Source organism: Dipodomys merriami, unplaced genomic scaffold (genome assembly GCF_024711535.1).
Source record: "Dipodomys merriami isolate MVZ:Mamm:240054 unplaced genomic scaffold, mDipMer1.0.p SCAF_4, whole genome shotgun sequence".
Classification (NCBI taxonomy): domain Eukaryota; kingdom Metazoa; phylum Chordata; class Mammalia; order Rodentia; family Heteromyidae; genus Dipodomys; species Dipodomys merriami.
This window is the reverse complement of record NW_027205603.1, coordinates 4,253,507-4,272,045: the sequence shown is the minus strand read 5'-3', so window position 1 is coordinate 4,272,045 and position 18,539 is coordinate 4,253,507. Positions and strand designations below refer to the sequence as shown.

At 43.2% G+C, this 18,539-nt stretch overlaps 1 protein-coding gene and 1 long non-coding RNA gene across 2 annotated transcripts in view; one reads left to right on the top strand and one right to left on the bottom strand.

Moving 5' to 3' along the window:
* Positions 1 to 18,539, top strand: part of Ccdc3 (coiled-coil domain containing 3) — an 82,989-nt gene that overhangs the window by 48,543 nt on the left and 15,907 nt on the right. The gene's annotated exons all lie outside the window — the stretch shown is intronic.
* The window catches only part of LOC138805580 (uncharacterized), a 30,721-nt gene continuing 14,024 nt past the window's right edge, over positions 1,843 to 18,539 (bottom strand). Inside the window, exon 3 of the long non-coding RNA XR_011365592.1 lies at positions 1,843 to 2,907. This is a non-coding gene — a long non-coding RNA (uncharacterized lncRNA). The remainder of the gene's footprint in view (positions 2,908 to 18,539) is intronic.

The following is an 18,539-nucleotide window of genomic DNA, read 5'->3' as shown; positions in this document are numbered from 1 at the left end:
CCCTGACGTGTCACGTAGGACTGATTTTATTTGCCGAAGATATATTTTGGGATGCTGAATTAACACTTTTGAGCATGAGTCATATTAAAGTTTCTAAGAGTGGGAGCAATCTGAAGTTCTATTATTTAGGGGCCCTGGTTTTCAATAATTAATCATGTAATCTGTGCTTTTTCTAGTATAATCTGATTGCCATCAAGCCAATAGCAACACCTTTGGATTAGGTGATCTAGCTGATTTTTTTGGCCTGGCCAAATTTCATGTACTGGTAATACATGTTTTTTTCTTTTTTGCCAGTCCTGGGGCTTGAACTCAGGACCTGGGCACTGTTCCCGAACTTTTGCTCAAGACTAGCATTGTACCACTTGAGCCACAGCACTATTTCTGGCCTTTTCTGTTTATGTAGTACTGAGGAATGGAACTCAGGGATTCATGCATGCTAGGCAAGCACTCTACCACTAAGTCACATTCCCAGCCCTGGTAATACACTTTTTTTTTTTTTTTGGTCGGTCATGGGGCTTGAACTCTGGACCTGGGCGTTCTCCCTCAGCTCTTTAGCTCAAGGCTAGCACTCTACCACTTGAACCACAGCACCACTTCCAGTTTTCTGGTGGTTAATTGGAGATAAGAGTCTCACAGACTTTCTTACCTGGGCTTGCTTTGAACCATGATCCTCAGATCTCAGCCTCCTGAGTAGCTAGGATTACAGGCATGAGCCACTGGCGCCTGGCTGGTATTATCTTTTTAACTCTCTTGTCTAGTAAATGACTACCTCATTGCTAGAGTTCCCCAGGAATGCCTCATAAGGTAACACGTTTTCTAATAACTTTTAAGCTACTGCTACAACTTTTATTTTCCCTTGTGGGAAAGCTCCTATGGAACCAGAGATTACATTAAAAGAACATTTTCCATTGTGGCCGAGAACCTAATCTTTGGTAGGAATGTTAAAAACCTCTGGCCATGTGTACATGGGAATCAACCTTAGCTTACACCTGTTTGAAACTCTCTTGTTTTCAACTATTGTCCCTGGATTACTCACGATGATGAAAATGGCATGTTAAACAGCATCCCTCTTATTTTTCTGGTTGACATTTCATACTGCAGAGATCACCTGAGCTTAGTTGACTAAGAATTCTAGGCAGATACACTTGTGCATAGATCTCTATACCGTATATCTCTAGATGGTACGCTGTCAACGCTGAATGTTAATGGAGCCGTGGGCTATAATAATAAGGCCCGGTGAAGAGAAAATGGCATCCTACATGTACAAAAGGGAAAATAAATTTATTTGTACTTTTGTCCAAAGGGGGGTGGAGAGAGAGGGAGAGGGAAAGGGAGAGAACGGAAGAGAGGGAGAGGGAGGGAAAGGAGAGGGAGGGAGGAAGAAGAGAGAGGGAGGGAGAGGGGCAGAGAGGGGGAGGGAGGGTGTCAGTTTGTCTCTACATAGTGCACAGCATTGGCACGAGTTCCAGGATGGATGAAACATGAGCTAAGGGATCTTCTTATTGGACCCGAGATGACACTTTTCTCCTCATCTCAGCTTTTAGCAGCGTTTTCATTGCCAGCACGGTATTTCCCGGGTGAACTGTAACTGAAAACTATTTAATTCTTTCTTTCTGTTGGCATTGAGTTGAACTCGAGGCCTCACACTTGCCATGAGGGGTGTTCTCCTACTTGGACCACTCTACCAGCCATGTTTGTATTGGTTATTCAACCCTCGGCACTGCGGGGGATGATACTTTTACTAATCCAATTTCCAAACCTTTTTTTTTTCTTACACGGATGAATCATCTCCCTTAAATTTGTATTGGGTTCACCCATTAGAGTACAGAGGTTCTAGAAAAGCCACATGAACACCTTGTGCCTGGATGCAGTGTGGCTGTCTCTCATCTTGCCTCGGCCCAATCATTGCAATAAGAAAGAGGTGTGCAGAGCTGGCTGAGCCTATGGCCAGCCCTGGGCCGGGGAGAGAGATTCCCATGGGAAAAAAAATTGGGACTAATTTTCTCAGAGGGATTATTACCCAGTCCAGGCCAAAAGGGAGGGAGTCCCCAGATGCCAAAGTGACCAAGTTCTTTCTGAAGGCCAGCCTGTTTACAACAGAGAAGGACATCTCACTGCATAGGATCCTTCGTTTAGAGGCCCAGGTTTACAATAGACATATGAGTACACAAAAGAAGATGTGGTCTTCACCCCTGCAGGTTTTGAAGGAGTGAAGGTACACCTTTCCTAAAGCATTCCCAAGTGTCATTCCAAGTTATCTTTGGGGAGATCCACCTATTCTTCTATAAAACTGCAGGTTCTAGGCCTTATTTCTTGTGTGTGGAACTGGCTGAAGTCTGGGATGAACCCATGATTGAGTCCCTGTCTTCTCACTGGAAAGAAATCATCTATCCTGTTTTTTTTTTTTTTTGGGTCCGGTCATGGGGCCTGAACTCTGGGCCTGGGCACTGTCCCTCAGCTCTTCAGCTCAAGGCTAGCGCTCCACTACTTGAGCCACAGCACCACTTCTGGCTTTTTTTTTTTTTTTAATTTTTGCTCATGTGGTGCTGGGGAATCAAACCCAGGGCTTCAGGCATATGCAAGGTAAGCGCTCTACCACTGAGCCAACTTTCCAGCCCTCATCTACCTTGTTTTTAACCATCTGATACCCCCACTCCTCTATGGCCACCTGCTGTACCTTGTCATTTCTTTTTCTGATGTAGCCCAGGTCTAGATCCAATCTCAAAGAATTGTTTAAGTCAGACCTCAAAATGTGCAGAAGTCCGTGAGAGGGTGCTCATCTAGGTCCCCCATTGTGGCAGCTGCTTTCCATTATGTGCCAACGGCCTGGCAGGGCCTTCGTTTTGTTAATCGGTGCTCTCCTGTGGTCTGCAGGTCTCTTGCAGTCCCAACGTCTGGTGCCAAAAACTAATTATAAACAAATTGAACAGAAATGATCAGAGTGAAAATGGATACATGAACGGGGCAGCATTCAGAACTAGAGGGAGTTAGGGACTTCGAGAAGAGCCAACTCTTCTACATGGATCTCAACCCACAGAATCCATTTAATGGGTCTCAGCGAAGCCTCTGCCTTATTGGGATACAGTACCTAGAGCATTTGCTTTATTTGGGGGTGGTCTGGACAGTTGACTGCCTATGCTTGGCTGAAACTCGGTACTGTACGTTAGGTTTCAGCTTTCTAATGGGAACTCAAACTATAGAGACAAGCTCAAGTGAATGAGTTCCTGCTTATATCACAAACCTTAGCTACCCTTCACTGTCTGGTGTAGTGGCCTTGGCCTTTCCTAGGTTACATCACCTTTGAAACTCGGGGAGAGCAATGCACACCCTCCGCCAGAAAATAAAACATTGCTGTCCATGTTGCACTTTTATTCACTGTGCAAGGTCATCTACAGCCACCTATAGAACATTGGAAGTTCAAGGACCATCAGTGCCTGTGCAGAGATCTGAATTCAGCATCTTCCCTCCTACCTTCCACGCTGGGTAAGCCCCCCACATGCTCAGAGCCCTTCCCTGCCTCTCCTTCCCAACAGGCTGCTCTTGGTTAGCAGCCCTTGTAGCCCTGAGGATCAGGCTGTAGGCTTTTTCTCATTTACTTTTGCCTTTTTAAGTCTTCAGACAGAAGCAAGGAAGAGGGGTACATTTTTTACCCCCCCCCCTGTGCATTTCATTAGCTTATTCTTATTGCCAATAATGGAAAAACTATGATTAAAGCTCTGAGATTAAGTGAATGAATGTTTATTTTGTGGCAGTACTGAGGCTTGAATTCAGATGCTGTCCCTAAGCTTTTCCCCCTCAAGGCTGCTATTTACCACTCAAGCCACAGCTTCTCTTCTGGCTTGTTACTGGCTAGTTAGTGCCTGGCTTAAATGGGCATTAATATACCTAGTTTGTAGTTAAGATGTGATTTTAGGTGCTTCTGAGTTTATATCCTGTTTCAAGTAAATGCCTTACTCCAATTTTCTTCCTCTGGCTAGCCTCAAGTAACTTCTGCAGCCATCTGTAGCTCCTCCTGACTTGGACTTTGCTAGGGTGGGTCTCAAGGGGGTCACAAGACTTTGAGGATCTTCAGACCTTCCATTGCAGCCTCCTGTACACCAAGAAGACATGGGAAACACAGCAGCTCTCTCCACATTTCATTTTCCAACTATAAAAATCACATTCTCCAGAGAAACAGTAAGCTTGTTTTTTTTCTTTTCTTTTGGAAAAAAAAGCACACACAACTTACTGCAATTATTCTTTTTCCAGATGCTTTATTTTTCTTTTGGGGTTGCTGCTTCTATAACTGAAATTGTCTGATGTATTCTGAGCTATTTTCTTTTCTATGTAAAACATCTACCATCAGGCATCTGGGCTTCATCAGAGAGATCTGCCTGTTTCAAACATTTAGGCTGAACGTATTAGTGCAGAAGTAAATTTGGAGATGGCAAAGGCTGTGGTATGGACATTGTACCCATCCCAACCAGCTTTTCTGTTTTCAAAGGCCTCCAACCCCCTTTGATGAATGATTCCTGTACTTCATGTTCAGGAAAGTCCTAGAATTTAGCCAAGCAGTTAACATTTCCAAGATGGGTGCTGGTGGCTTATGCCTGTAATCCTGCTACTTAGTGGGAAAATATCAGAAGATCACAGTTTGAGGCCAACCTGGGCAAAAAGTTAGAGACATCCCTCTCAATCAAGGAGCAGTAGTGTGTGCTGTGATCCAAGCTATGCAGGAAATTGTCTGTAGGAGGACTGTGGTCAAGGCTAATGTAGGCAAAAACTCAAGCCCCTACCTTAAAAATATGAATGAAAGCAAAAGAGGCCATGGCTCAAGTGGTAAAGTTCAAACCCTAGTACTGTCAATACACACAATATCCACAAAGTAATTAGCTATAAAAAGGAGTGAGTTTTTGGTGGTGGTTGTTTTGTTTTAGTTATTCCTGATAGAACTGGCCTGGCTTTGATTTCTTCATCACCCTTTGAGATAAGTATTTTTTTTTTCAAACAGCAGGAATTTATGTAACCCAAAAGTGGCAGGTCTTTTCCACTGGAATGGAAAGATTGGAGTAGAGATCTAGAAATGTTTAGGGAATAGGGAAGAGGATCAAGGAAGATCTTATCTGGGTACTTTCTTATTTTTCCAAGAAGCAAGCTCATCTGCCAAGACTGAAGAGGTTGTGGAAGGAGAGGAGACTTGTGGAAAAAGTTTAAGGATAAAAAGCACTGTTGTAGGAAGGGGACATCAGAAATGCTGAATTTGTAGGGGAAGCAGTCAACATCTCAGATCTGGGGCTGGTGTGTGTCCACTGAAACAAGATGAGCCAGTGCCTCACACCTGTAATCCTAGCTACTCAGGAGGCTGAGATCTGAGGATCGCGGTTCAAAGTCAGCCTGGACAGGAAAGGCTGTGAAACTTTTATCTCCAATAAACCACCAGAAAACCAGAAGTGGTACTGTGGCTCAAGTGGTAGAGTGCTAGCCTTCAGCTGAAGAGCTAAGGGACAGTGCTCAGGCCCAGAGTTCAAGCCCCATGACTGACAAACAACAACCACTACCACCACAACAAAAAACGAGAGGATGGAGAGTCTGATGTTCAGTATCATTGATATGTTCATTCAAGTAGTATGAGAGTGTTCTGGAAGTCAGACATACATAGGTGCTGTTGGAGAAGAATAAAAATCAGAAGACTAACCATAAGAGATTAAGGAACAAAGGAAGGGGGAAGGTAAGTCTCTGGAAGGATAATGGAAGTTAATGCTTAAATAGCTCTGACTGCACACAGCACATGCTAGATGCTTTATACAAGTTAACTCATTTAATTCACAGGAACCCCCTGATATAGGACTGACATTATTGTGTACAACTTGAAAGTATAGAAAGATGAATTTCTCTAGGAATTTGCATGGTGGAGCTGGGGTTTGAACACAAGCAGTCTAGCATCAAAGCTCCAGCTTTGCATGCTGTACTATGCTCTATCTAGAAGGTCATGGCCAGAATAAGATGCAGCATTTTAAAGGTAGACAGTTGCAGGTACTACACAATGTTGGAGCTATCAGAGGAGGAAGGTGCTAGAAGCAGGTGTGGGTGAATAAAGGTCACGGGAGACTAGATTGCCGGGGGCGTCATCTGTGAGTTTACTAATGTCAATGAGAGAAGACTGGCCTGGGTGATGGAGGCATTCACAAGTGTGGACCTGGTAATCAGAGGAGTCAGTGCATGACAAAACAAAGAGGTATAGATGACAGTATAAGCCGCTGGCCTGGCACTCAGAGCTCCAGTGTATAGGGGCGGAGGAGGAAGAGTTTAGAAATGCCTATTGTCAAGAGAAGGAAAAGCTAACCCTTCATCTAGCCTGGAAGCCCAAAGGGTTGAGCTTTGTTCCTGGGGAAGAGCCAGGGCTTTGCCTCTAAGCAGACAGACAGGGATGTCTGGAGATTTACTCTCTAGCAGAGTCCTTGGGCTTTGGGAGGGAGAGGAATTTGGAAAGGCTCTGTCAAAGGCATAAGAAAAGAAAACCGGAATGAGAGTACAGCAAATGAGAGATCCGTGGGTGGACTGTTTGCCTCCAGATTTCCAGATATAGCTCTGGTACAAAGTTACATGGACCACAGCTCAAGAGTGTCCTGCCATCTGAAGAGCATCTTTTCTAAGGGGACCAGGGTGGCCTTCACATCTGAGCCAGGATAATGAGCATGCATCCCACCAGACTGCATTTCCTTAGCCATGGAAATAAACTCTGGATGGGTTGAGTCTGAGTCAGTGACTATCCTGCTCAGCAGGGGCTTTTAAACGTCTCTGTGCTGTGGAGGAAGGTAGCATATAGAAAACATATGGTGCAGTGTTCTGACTATGTATGCTATCTATCAGTATACCAACTATTTCAATAATCATACCTCAATGGTCTATATTCACCAATTAAGAGATTGTTAGAGTGGATCAAAACAGATTACACATACGCATTCCTCTCAAGTTCACATGGGGGCACTTGCAGAGATACCAATCCAAACATCTTAATGAGTCTAAAAGAACACGTACAACTTCTGCTCTTATCAACATGTAGTTAAGATGGAAACCATAATATAGTTGAAAAATCCCCAAATATCTAGAGATTAAACAATGCACTTCAAAACAACATGGGCCAAATACATTTTAAGAGAAATGTAATACTCTGAAATAAATGAAACTCCAACACAACACAGTTTTGGGGATAGAGTAAAAGCATTTAGTACTTAGAGAAAAAAATTATAGCTTGAATACATATAGTAGAAAAAGGAGGATATAAAATCAGTAGCCTAAAATTCCTCCTTTGAAACTAGAAAAGGACATATTATACTCAAAGTACACTGAAACAGCAGAAATCAACAGAGATAATAAAATTATAAGCTAGTTCTTTTAAAAATTAATGAAGTATAAGGAAACCATGAGGACAAAAATACTAATTATCAAAAGTGAAAGCAGCATAACTGAAGGTCCTATGGGAATAAAGTCTATTCTGAATGATTCTGCTCATAAATTTGATAACCTCAGTGAAATGGACCTATTTATGTCTCATAAATTTGATAACCTCAGTGAAATGGACCTATTTATGTCTATTTTATAAATGATGATTCTGAAGAATAAGAATAAAATTTTAACTTATTCATTATGGTCATTATTTGACATCTGTCAAAACCCATATAGAAAGAAATAGATGCTCCAAATAAGCATTTTCCAAAGCACCAGGTCTAGATGGGCTTACTGGTAAATTCTAAATATTGAAAAATAAAATCACACCATTTCCTTACAATCTGATCTAGAAGACAGAGGAAGCATTGCCAGAACCAGACAATGACATTACTATAAGAGAACTACAGATCAATATCACTTGTGATTGCAGATGTAAAAATGTTCAATATACTCTTATCTTGTAAATCGAATCCAAGAATGCAGAAAAAGATATACCAGGTTGGTAAAGCTGGTTTAATAGTTACAAAGCAGTTAGTCTTATACACAATTTTAATCTTAAAGCATCTGAAAAAATTTCAACACCCATTAATGACAAAAGCTTGGAACACAGGGGGATTTCTTCAACCTGATAAAGAATATCTACAAAAATTAAAATGCTGAACAAACCTACAGCAAAAAACTTAGTGGTGAGAAACTCCATGCAAGTCCTAGATAATACAGAGAAAAGGAAATCAAAGGTATACAGACTGAGAAGAAAAAAACAAACCCTTGTTTATATAGAAAGTCTAAAAGAATAGATTAAAATCTCCTGAAATTAGTGGTTATACTAATATAGTTAAAAATTTATTCTGGATATACTAGCCAAGGACCAAGTAGACTTTGAAATTAAACAATAAACATTAAACAATAACATCCCACTCTCCAAATTGACTATTCAGGTAAAATCTTTAAGATATTTAAGAGCTCTGTATGATGAAAACTGTAGCAATTTAAAGAAAGAAAAAAATCAATGAGCTATGTTTATGGATAGGAAGCCTCAATATTGACAGGATGTCAGTTTTTCTCAATTTGATTTGGAGGCTCAATGCAATGCCAATAAGTTTTTTTGTAAATCTTGACAAACTGATTCTAAAGAGACTGCAGAGAAGCAAAAAACTCAGAGAACAAAGTTAGTTTTATAGTGGGTTATGAATTCCAATAACATCAGCACATACTATCAGCACAACAAATGAAGAGTCCACAACAGACCCAAACATCAACTACCTTTGACAAGGAATGAAAGCACTTCACTGGCACAGACAATCATTTCAACAAGTGGTCACTGAAATAACTGGACAGTTACATGTAACAAAGAAAAGTCCAGATGCAGACCCTACTTAACTCAAATTGGACAAAAAAGGCAATCTATGATAGCCCATGCCTACCACTCAGGAGGGTAAGTCAGGAAGAAGAAGAGTTCAAAGCCAGCACAGGCTACATAGTAAAACCATAGACCTAAGTGTGAGACATACAACCCTAAACTCCTACAAGATAATTCTCAGTGACCTTGGGAGATTGGAGGATGGGACCTTGGGGATGGCCCTGAAGATATGATCCATGAAAGAAACCATCAGTCAGCTGGACTTAGTTAAAATGGGGGCTGAGATCTGAGGATTGCAGTTCGAAGCCAGCCTGGACAGGGAAGTCTGTGAGACTTATCTCCAATTAACCACAAAAAGCCGGAAGTGGGGCTGTGGCTCAAAGTGGTAGAGCATCAGCCCTGAGCACAAAAGCTCAGAGGCAGTGTCTAGGCCCTGCGTACAAGCCCCAGGACTGGCACTGAAACATATAAATAAAATGAAAAACTTCTGTGTAAAAGATGCCAAGAGAATAAAAAGACAAGCCACATACTAGGAGAAAAGTATCTGCAAAAGACACATATATTAGATTGGGTGCCAGTGACTCATGCCTATAATCCTATAGCTATGGAGGAAGCTAAGACCTAGAGGATCCCTGGTCAAAGTCAGCCCATGCAGAAAAATCTGTGAGACTCCATTTCCAATTAACTAGCAACATGCTAGATTGGAAGCGTGGCTCGAGGGGCACAGTGCCACTACCTACCTATCTTCCATGAGCAAGAAAACAGAGGGAGAGTGTGAGGCCCAGAGTTCAAGCTCTGGTTACTGCTCCCCTCAGTATTTCTATATTGCCTACAATATAGAGAGAACCTGCAAAAGTGAACCATAAGAAAATGAACAACCTGATTTAAAAATGGGTGAAGGATCTCCAAAGACAACTCCTCAAAGAGCTCAAAGAAGATATCTATGGCAATTAAGCTTACAAAAATCTAACCATCACATCATCGGGGAACTACAAATTATGACCGTTATTACCTCATCTCTACTACAGTGGCCCAAGTGGCAACACTGACATCATCAAATGTTCATGAGGGATTTGGAGCAACAGGAAATCTCGTTCACTGGTGGGAATGCACAATGGTAGGCCACTTTGACAGACAGTTTGGCAGTTTTATTTATAAAATTAAGCATACTCTTACTGTATGATCCAGCAAGCCTGGTCCTTGGTATTCACCTAAATGAATCCAAACATTTATGTCTATCCAAAATATGCACATGGATATTTACAGCAGAATTGCCTGAACTTGCAAGCAATTAAGATAGTTTTCAGTAGATTAATGACATCTACATGACATTCTGGAAAATGAAAAACAAAGTACAGTTTAAAGGTTCTAGGGTAGAGAGTAAGGAGGAGTACAGAAACAGTGGGACAAAGGATGAACAAATGCAGCAGTGATACTCTCTGGACACTATGTTGAAAATGTACAACTTGTGAGAGAAGACTGTTGGGAGGGAAAAAAACTGGGTGAAAATGAGGGAAGAGGGGACACTGTTAAAAAAGAAATGTATTCATTACCTGACACATGTAACTGTAATCCCTCTGTACATCACCCTTATAATAACAATAAAATTTAAAAAAGGTTCCAGGGTCAGCAGAAAGAGATAGGTTTGTATTATGCTAAATGATGGATACCTAACACTAGACATTTGTCAAAACCCATGGAGCATAGAAAGCCAAGAGTCAACTTGAATGTACTCTTGGCATCTGGGGTGAGAATGATGTGGGCAGGCACTAGAACAAATGCATTATGGTTGTTTGGGATGTCCACAGAAAGGACACTTGTGTGAACACAGGGACAGGGAGTAGATGCTACTTATTCTTCTTCTTTTTTTTATTGTCGGTCATGGGTCTTGAACTCTGGGCCTGGGCGCTGTCCCTGAGCTCTTCAGCTCAAGGTGAGTGCACTACCACTTGAGCCACAGCACCACTTCTGGTTTTCTGGTGGTTAATTGGAGATAAGAGTCTCATGGACTTTCCTGCCTGGACTGGCTTTGAACCGTGTCTGGGCTGGCTTTGAACTGAGATTCTTAGATCTCAGCCTCCTGAGTAGCTAGGATTATAGGTGTGAGCCACAATTGCCTGTTGACTTCTTTATTCTTGCTGTCCAATTTTCATGTGTACCCCAAACTGCTCTAGAAAATACTAACCTTTGAGAAGGCAATGTTTTTCTCCCTATTGAGGTTTTGATGAATGGATTCTTGCCCATTCTTTGGGTGGTGAGGACTCTTGCATGGAGGAAATACCTAAGACCTGCTTCTTGAATTGTGGATAGTTCAGAATTTTTGGCTTTTCTGGCTGCACCAGAGTTCAGCTGTAGGAAATGGTAATTATTTTAAATACTTCAAGTAGAAAATGATTTTTGTGAAGGTTGAGCTTACAAAATCATCAGAAGCGCAGGAGGTACGGTCTCTAGGCTGACCTTCCCGAATGACTCTCAGATCACAGACACAGCCCTTGAAAGGGGGCTGTGTACCTTCAGAAGTTGCTTCTGCAGCTCAGGAGCAGCAGTTAGTGCAGCAAAGAAGATACCTCAGCCTCCCTCCACCGGTCAGTGTTCAGCACCTGCCTGGTGGACTCTAATGAGAAGGATCACTGTAAGGCAGTCTGGGAAATGTCGTATTTGGTTCCCAGCTTCTCGCAGAGGATGGAGGTCGAGTTCCATTCTATCCTATATGCCACTCACTGTCGACTAACCGGAAGCTATAGCATTGTTTGCTGGTGCTTTGGATAGATGGCCACCATTGCTACAGGTTTTGAGGGTGGCACATTTAGCAGAGCTTTAAATCCATTTGTGCTCATCACTATGAAAAGAGAGATATGGACCACAACCTGGGCCAGACAGATCTTCACAAGTCCCCTCTTCTAAGCCTCTCCCTTCTTTGATGGTTACAGAATACCATTCAGAACTGCAGTGCTAATGACATTTGGGTGTGCTGGTTCTTTGTGGTGGGAGATGGCCCAGTGCCTTGAGTGCTTGGTCATGTTCCCAGCCTCTACCTGCAGATGCCAAGAACATAATCTGCCAAGTCAGGACAACCAGAAAGTCTCTGAACACACTCACATACCCTCCGGGGGATGAAATTCACTGCTCTAGATCATGGTGTCAACTGTTAACCCAGTGTACCAACCGCTGTCTGCTAAGGCTTGTTGTCAAAGGTACAAGGAAAAGTTCCACATTTTGACACATGTCAAAATAACATCCCACCCCCTTAATGTCATACTAACATCCTACCAATGCACAGGGAAACAAAAACAAGTGGGCAGAAACTCATTTCAATCATGGGCAGAAAATCTTTTTCCCCAGTGTGTACACTATTAGTCAACAGAAACTAGGTAACGTGTTCCATGAGCATAGTATCTGATTATACTTATTAAACATCTGTAAATTGCCTTTGTGATAGACAGATTTTTTTAAAAGGGCTACTCATAGCAAGGCAATAAAATATCACCAGATAGAGAACAGGAAAAATGTCACACCATTTCCTAGAGAAATCTACAACCTCTTGTCTTGGAACAACTTTTTGAAAAGATTAGAAACTTCCTTGGTAAAATTGCCTGGGTGAAGTTGCATGCCAAGTGTGTCTGCCTGACTTCAGGACTTCATTAGCCCTGCAAAGATGGAAAACTGAAAAACGCCCATGTTATCTCCCGTTGTCATCTACCGGTTCAGGAAATGTAATTTTCTATTTAAAGTGTGATGCCATGAAACCATTCATAATGCAGGTCCCATTTTGTGTTTGCAGTCTGCTTTCCAGTGCTAACTCCATCTACTTAAAAAGGAGATTTCAGTGGCTAGATCAAAACCACAAACTTCTTGTTCTGGCTTTCCTTGTATTGTGCCTTCAAGCATCTTACCCCACTGGCACTGAATTTGAACTTGCTTTTGTATTTCCAAAGACCTGACCTTTCCTTTCCATTTTCAAGTGTGGTCCCCAACCCCCAGTTCCAGCAGATACCTTTCACAGTGGTAATCCTGGGAAGGACTAACGTGCCTTCACTTTAGATGTTGGACTGTGATGTAGCTCTGTGGGGGGACTGACACTTACTTGCTCCAGGGATGGAACAGTGAAGGCCTAGATTCTTCTAGATCCTTCACACTCTACCTCATTGCACCCTTCTGTGCAACAACCCACCCTGCAGACGGGCTTTGTGGACAGGATGACAGAGTAGTCAACTTAATGACAACTCAACAACAGGTACTAAACAGTCACCTCTGCACGGAGTTCTGTGGGAGACCTCAGAGACTATAGTGCCTCGTGACTAGGTGCGGTCAAGAAGACAGACCACTAGTGATGAACTGTGTTGTTCTCTTTGACTCACTACCTGTATCCTACCACAGATGGCAAAAGGACTGTAACTCAGAAAATGGATGGAGGGAAACTGAACAGGAAACCACTGAGGAAAAAAAACCACCACCCTTGTATGCGCTCTGTTTTCCTGACTTTGTATTCTTTGGGATGTTGTTCTCTCCTGAGCCTCAGTGATTTTGACTTTCTAAGCCTTCTGAGAGGGAGGGGGGGTGGGAGAGAGAGAGAGAGAGAGAGAGAGAGAGAGAGAGAGAGAGAGAGTGTGTGTGTGTGTGTGTGTGTGTGTGTGTTCAAACGTGCATATGTAAAACATCAAGGTAAAATCCCTTTGAACAATTAGCAGGTTCTTTCTGGGGTGGGTACTAGCAGGAGGAAGGTAGGGCAATGAGAGAGTAAAGAATGGTTACTATGGACCAGATACTTTATGCGCACCTGTGAAAATGGAACAATGAAGCTTGAGTCTGGTTTGGGGAAGGGGATAGAGGACGAGGGAGAGCAATGGAGGAGATGAGTATGTCAAGGTACATCATATGCAAACATAGACTTGTCAGAATGATGCACCTCCCCCCTTGTATAACTAATTAATGCTAACACAATATGGGGAAAAGATTAAAAAGCAATAAATCTTCCTTTATTATGAAAGTTTAACTAACTGCTATGTTTATTTTTTATTATCCTTAATTAGGTTACCAATTTAAAAAATCCTCTGAGAGAACCAAGTGTGGGTGTGGTACAGCCAGGAGTTGGCCACGGCTCCTGGCTGGGGCTCCTGTGCCTTTGGCCACAGCTGTCACAAGCACCTCTTCTAAACCCTGAGGATGTCTATATTAAGGTGTGTTTGGACAGCATTGCTGTGCCATTTACTTGGCTGTGTCTTAACACGCTAAGCCTCTGGGTGGCCACACCCACATTCCTTGACATCTCCTGTAGGCCTTGTCCTGTCTCCAGGTGAGAACACCATCCATCTTTACTTCTGACTTGGCAGTGTTCCTGTCTTACAGACCGACGCGGGGTGGGGGCCAGGGTCTCGGAAGTCCCTTTCCCATTGCTATCATCTTTATAGATTGTTTTTGATAGTTTGAGATCAAGAAAACAACCCATCTCATTAGTGCTTGCATTTCAAAATTCAGATTGAATTTCACTTGAAATTGAATTGGACCAATTTTCCATTCCGGATTCCAATGGGGCCTGTGAGATTCCAGTGTGGTTCAAATTGGCCCTAAATGGGTGCAGTGAACTCAGTGGGAAATGGGGCACAATCCCTTTGGCATTTTGAAACAAAAAGTATGTATTAGAGAATTCATGCCTACAATAGTGTTCCCACACAATTGTTATTAGTGGGGCAGTCTTGTTGAGTCAACAAGAGCCTTTTTTTTTTTTTTGAGCCAGGTTCTAGAAGCTCACACCTGGAATCATAGCTACTTAGGATGCTGAGATCTGAGGATCACAGTTCAAAGCCAATGCAGGCAGAAAAGCCTATGAAACTCTTATATCCAGTTTACCAGCATACAGCCAGAAGTGGAGGTGTGACTGAGCTCCAGCCTTGAGCTGACAAAGCCCAGAAGGCATGAGAACTTGAGTTCAAGCCCAAGTACTGATACCCCCCCCCCAAAATATATACATTTTTTTACCATTTTGTAGCATAATTACCCTGGTACTCTAAAAGCAAAAAGAAAGGAGGATAATTGTAACAGAAGGGGCCAAAGGGACTGAATAATGAACCACACACAGTGGGCCTTCCATATGCCCCACCTAACTATAGAGTCAACCAGCTATAGACCAGAAATCTCCAGGAAAATGCTGGGTCTGTATAGAATATAGACAGAGGTTTTTTTTCTTATGATTATCCCTCATAATTTAACACATGTACGTAGTGTTAAGTATTTTACATCATCTAAAGATGATTTAAGGTATATAGGATATGTATAAGATATATGCAGATATACTGTGCCGTTGTATATAATGGGCTAGAGCATCTGAGGAATTGGTCTGGGGACTAACACAACCCTTTCCCCATCAGGATGACTCTGCATAGAAACCCTCAGTGAGACAATTGTCAGGTGTTCACTAATACTGAACACAAATTATTACCTTAATTTTGATAATGGTCTGATGGATATATACTTTTTAGAACAATTTATCAGCTAGAAATACATATATTAGAGTATTTATAGATGATATCTGAGATTTCCTTTAAAATACTGTACCAAAAAGCCAGTGGACAAACAAGAAACAAAATTCTAGAGATTGAACATAAGTGGTGTTGGCTATAAAGAAATTACTGATACCTTTTAGTTTTACTTTTGTTTGGAATTTCCTTGGTAATGAGATTTTAGTCTGGTGCAGGAGGCTCATGCCTATAATCCTAGCTACTTAGGAGACTGAGGATGGAGGTTCAAAACTAGCCAAGGCAGACAATTCCAAAAGACTCATGTCCTCTGCCCTGTGACAGTCAGAGATGGTCAGGGATTTGCAGAGGCTGGGAGGCAATGGATTTGGAGCTGGCAAGTGGATGCTACCCAGGATCCCTTGTGGCACCTGCCACCTGGCTGTTCCTTATAGGCTACTCTCAGACCCATTAGGGTTTAGCTATTCTTAGGCCCAGTGAAACGTGACAGATTGAGTGCCGTGTCAACACAGTTATAAATTACATTCAGGCAATGAGTTTTCACTTCAGAAGGCATTCTAGGATTTCTCTACTCTCTACCCGCTACACACACACAAAGAAGAACATAACATACTCATTTCTTCTTGAAAGTGGAGCCTGCCAGGATACTACCCCCTTGTGCCTTAAACCACACAGCAGGGCAGGGTGACTTAAAAGACAGGGTTGGAAGTCTGCAATGTCCCCCGCTTTGTCTCCTTCATCCATTTCTGAGAGATTCGGAAAGGTCCTCAAAACTCAGAGCTCCAATGAGAAGTTTGCATGGCCTATGCCAATGATTTCTGGGGCTTGAAGAAGAAACCTATGCCAGGATGGCTCTCCTGAAAGCAGCCTCTTTCAAGGCATAAAACGGACTCGCAAATGAATCTCACACCAAGCCTGGTGTTCCATTGACCCGCTGTCTCCTGGTCTATGTCCAGCATTTGGAAGTTGGGCTGTATGGGAATTGCTAAGTTTGGGTATCCTTACCCACAAGTGCAGTTATGCAGAACACAGGAGTTTTTATCGGAACACTGTGTACTTAGAGTAGAATCAGTGACTTGTGAAGCGTAGAATACAGCTCATCAAGTACCCAGACTATTCCAGATGTGGGAGTAAGTCACAGAGACAGGCAACAACTTCCCAGGCTGCCTTCATAGAGGTTTTCTTCTTCCCCGAATTCAGTAGGGCTCTATCTCACAGCCTCATGTTCTTGCTTAGATGTTTTCCTCAAGGCTGGTAGGTTTCTACCACTGGAGCCATAGCTCCACTTATGGCTTTTTGCTGATTAGTTGGAATGAAGAGCCTCACAGACTTTCCTGCCTGGGCTGGCTTTCAATCTTGATCCTCAAATCTCTCAGCCTCCTAAGTAGCTAGGATTACAGGTGTGAGCCACTAGCACCTGGCATCACAGAACTTATGATCCATAGAGGTGAAAACATTTACATGACTGCACATCCCCTCTATATACACTGTCACAAAGTACAACATCACTGGCTTTAATTCTTGCCTCTCAGGATACATGCAAAAGAGCTCAGGGAGACCAGAGGTGGAAATAATGTTCAGTTGAGGGGGTTCAGGCAAGGTCAGCTGTGTGAAGGTAGTACTGATTGGCCTTAGAGAGGAGAGTGGACGTTCCCAGAGGAAGTGTCAGAGTGAAGAACTGGAAGTGACGTTAGGGATGTGGACAGAGAAGTGAGGTCGGTGTACTAACAAACCAGCGATGCCAAGCAACAGAGCTCAGGGAGGGCCTCCATCTCGAGGGTGACCTTTGAAGGATTCTGAGCAGAGACATGACACAACGCAAGTGTGCCAGCATATGTTCCCCAGGCAGGAGCCCATCACCCAGAGATGACTTTCCCTTCCAGAAGATTCAGCTTACAGATGGTGGGGTCCGCAGGGAGTCTATGGAAAGTGATTCTAATTTGGTTTTCTCTCCCCAGCTTCTCCTCTGTGCTCTGAGGCTTTCAAAGTACCCCGATGCTCAGCTTCCTTGGCTGCCTTTTTGTTTTTTAAACGATTTATTCCTCAAATCTAGCAAGGGGTTGTCTTTCTTATCTCACTCACGAGGGGAAGGAGGGAGGGAATGGCGCTCCTAAGTTGGTAAGGGGAATATTTGGCAAGTCTCAAGGCAAGAGGCTGTGTTCCTAAGTCCAGAAGGGCCCCCTGGCTCCCTTTGTAGGCTGGAAATTAGCTTTGGGGGAAATCTCTCTGCACATTCCAAGCTATGAGACAGGCCATCTCATTCAGCATTTTCTTCGAGATCCTGCCAAAGGGAAGAGGCTGTGTAGAAACTGCAGCTCACCAGGATGCAGACAGCAGGGAGCCGGCATCCTACTTCGTGTCACATCCTGGGATAGCAGAGAGTCTGGGTTCCCACCAGAGGCAATCAGGATGGGGTGGGGGAGGGTTCAAGAGGATGCTGGGGAGAGAAGGAAGTGAGAAAGGGGGAGGGGGCTGGCAGGTTAGTTCCTGGAACAGACCAGGATGGCACCCAGCATGGCCCTCCAGAGGCCTGGGCCTTGTAAGTCTGCTTTGTGACTCTCATGGCAAAGAAAATAGACACAATCACCACTGGAAAGCTACCCACGGGGACACAACAGCTTGGAAGGTGCTGGATGTGTTCTAGCCTAGGTGTGGGGCTCTAAAATGTCTCCCGATACAGAGAAGCTCCCACGAGGAGGTGGCTTGGGGGTTCAGCACAGGCAGCAGCATCTAACTCTGCTGAGCAGGGTCTAGAAGAAGGCTCAGGAAGCCTGTCAGAGCAGGGCTGACTTGGGAGCCTGCATTTATAAGCACAGCCCCTATGTAAGAATGGAAGACTCGTTTAGAAGAGGATATTGACTCGTAAGGAAGCAGAAGCTGAGCAGTTGCTAGGAGTAAGTGTGGGGTGGAAAGTCACAGGGAGTCAGCGGTAAGGAGGCGGGTGGTATGATGATAGGCCACACAGCAGTAGAAGAGTACAAATGCCACTCGATTAGGCCTGGAACATGGTTACTACTGTAGAGTTATGATGGGTATCTTTTACCACAACCAAAAAAAAAATGGTTACAGTTTTGCAAGATGAAAAGTGTTTTGGAAGTGGAAGTTGAAGTATATACTTAAAAAGAGTTAAGGCCAGACAGGCATGGTGGCTCATACCTATCCAATCCTAGTTACTTAAGAGGCTGAGATCTGAGGATCTAGGGTTCAAAGCCAGACAGAGCAGACAAATTGGACAGACTCTTAATCACCAGTTAACCAGCAAAAAGCCAGAAGTGGTA